Source organism: Cryptomeria japonica, chromosome 5 (assembly GCF_030272615.1).
Source record: "Cryptomeria japonica chromosome 5, Sugi_1.0, whole genome shotgun sequence".
In the NCBI taxonomy this organism is placed as follows: domain Eukaryota; kingdom Viridiplantae; phylum Streptophyta; class Pinopsida; order Cupressales; family Cupressaceae; genus Cryptomeria; species Cryptomeria japonica.
Window position 1 is genome coordinate 108,031,181 of NC_081409.1, and position 2,466 is coordinate 108,033,646.

General features: G+C 34.7%; 1 non-coding gene across 1 annotated transcript; it reads left to right on the forward strand.

Annotated features, from left to right (window-relative positions):
- The first annotated feature begins 2,163 nt into the window (after positions 1-2,163).
- TRNAV-AAC (transfer RNA valine (anticodon AAC)) lies at positions 2,164-2,235 on the forward strand. Its single transcript has one exon. It is a non-coding gene; the product is annotated as a tRNA-Val (tRNA).
- Positions 2,236-2,466: the final 231 nt, after the last annotated feature.

A 2,466-nucleotide genomic window follows, 5' to 3' on the forward strand; every position in this document is an offset into this window, starting at 1 on the left:
GAAGTAACACAAGCCACCACACTTTATTTAGTAAATTTTACCTTTTTTTCTTGGATTTTTTTTAATATTGATAAGCTGAAACTTTAATGCATGAATATATTTTTTACTATTTTTTATAAATATATATTTTTCAATAAATTTGAAAAGTTGTGTGCGCTGAAATATAACTCTTTCCAATTCCCACCACCTTTTTTATTAATTATTTATCCAAATTAGAAAATAATTATATCATCTTGACATAGATTCTTTTCTCTAGTGCATCATATTTTTTTCAATTTTTTTAATTAAATTTAAGTATTTTTCCTTGACAAGATAATCAACCTTATATTTTAGTGTTGATGATCTAATTTCAATAAAAATAAAATATAAAATATAAATACTAATTAAAATATTAAAAGATATATTTTTTGGAAAATTCACTTACAGATCTTTAAAAGGGTATTTTACATTTCAAAAAAAATATTATTTATAAGAGTAGGAGTTGTTGAAACATCGAGTTTTAATTGTTTTTGTAATTAGACCAAAAGTAGTATAATATATACATTTAGTAGACACTTCCAATTGGAAATGTTGTGGCCCATATATAACTTAGCTATAATGAATCTATATAGACTACATGTTTGACTACAATTAATTTTTAGTTAGAATTACTTAAATTCACTTTTGCTGATAAGTTAGCCTGAAATGTGACACAGTTTTGTTCTTTTCCCATCCAAATAAATTATGGTGTCATATCATGCAAAATAAATATCTAGATAATGAGGATCTTTCAAGAATCCTGTCAATAAACACCAATAGAAATGGTTCCGCAGTTTGGAAATTCATGAAAGATTGCAAACATGTGATCACTAATCACCTAACTTGGAAAATTGGAAATGGGAGAAAAGCAAAATTTTGGCATGATTCATGGAATGGGTACGAAGGCATCAAATAAAGCTTTGAAGATCATGATTAGATTGAATATATGGAGAGAATTTATGGTGAACATGTGGCTAACTACCTAGAAGAGAAGCCATTGGGAAGCAAAATCTATGAATGGAAGGAGATCAAAGCAAGATGCATGAATGCAGATAATCAAAGAAGAATATCTGAGATTCTAAGGCAAAGGAGAATCACACTAATAGAGAGAAGGATGAAATAATTTGGTTCACAACTCGTTAAGGGGAATACAAGGTAAAGTTGGGGTACCATCTACTGACGATGGAACAATAAAGAGGTGAATGGCCCACAACATTATGCTAGGACAAAATGGTAGCACCCAGAGCTGGGGCATTTTTGTGGACTGCTATCCATGGCAGAATACTGACTGGAGAAAGATAAAAAAAACATATGGAATACATGGGCCAAGCATATGCATCTTGTGCAAGAGGTCTAAGGAAACCACTTGCCACCTACTTTATGAATTCCCCTTTGCTAGGGACTACTGGAAATGGGTACGCTAAAATCTGGACTGGAGCACTACAACTAATGAAGAACTTTTGAACTTTATAAGGAGATGGTCGTCAATAAAGCAAAAATCACTTTGGGGATCACTTTGGAAAATCAGTCCATCTACCATAGTATGGAAAATCTAGAAGGAGCGTAATAGAAGAATATTTGAAGGGAAATAACTCAATATGGGAAGAGTAATTAAAAAGATTAAATCGGGCATTTCCGAATTGGTTAGCACTAAGGCATACAACAAGAGAATCAAATACATTTCATGTTGGGACAAAGACGTACAAGCAAAATGGGGTTCATTAATTCCCCCCAACATAACTATCAATCCAAAATAGAATAAAAGCAAGGATGCTAGATGGACTTCTCCAGAATAAGGATATTTCAAGATGAATTTTGATGGCGTGGCCAAAGGGAACTCGGGAGAAGTAGGCTATGGATGCATGATTAGAGACTACAAAGGAAATATGGTTGTGTTGGTGTTGGAAATAAGCCACACCTGGACCGACGATGGACTGGTCCAAGAGGGGCCCATAGCTCAATGGTAGAGCACTCCAGCAGCATATGGAAGGTCCTAGGTTTGAGTCCTAGCTAGTCCATGTCTCAACATGGTATCAGAGCTAGGTCCAGGATAGGAGCCCCAAGCACATGAGAGGTGTGGCTTAAGGGGGGGTGTTGGTGTTGGAAATAAGCCACACCCAGACCGATGATGGACTGGTCCAAGAGGGGCCAGTAGCTCAGTGGTAGAGCACTCCAGCAACATATGGAAGGTCCTAGGTTCGAGTCCTAGCTGGTCCATGTCTCAACAGGTTGTTGGTATTTACAGATATTTAGGTATAGCAAGTAATAATGAGACTAAATTTATGACTCTTGAGAGAGGCTTGAGATTTTGTATAACACATGAAATCTTCCCAGTAGATATTGAAGGAGACTCACAAATAATAATTAACATGATAAAAAATGAGAAAATCCCAAACTAGAAACTAAAGAAGAGACTGGAATCCATAATGGAATTGTTAAAGAAAATCT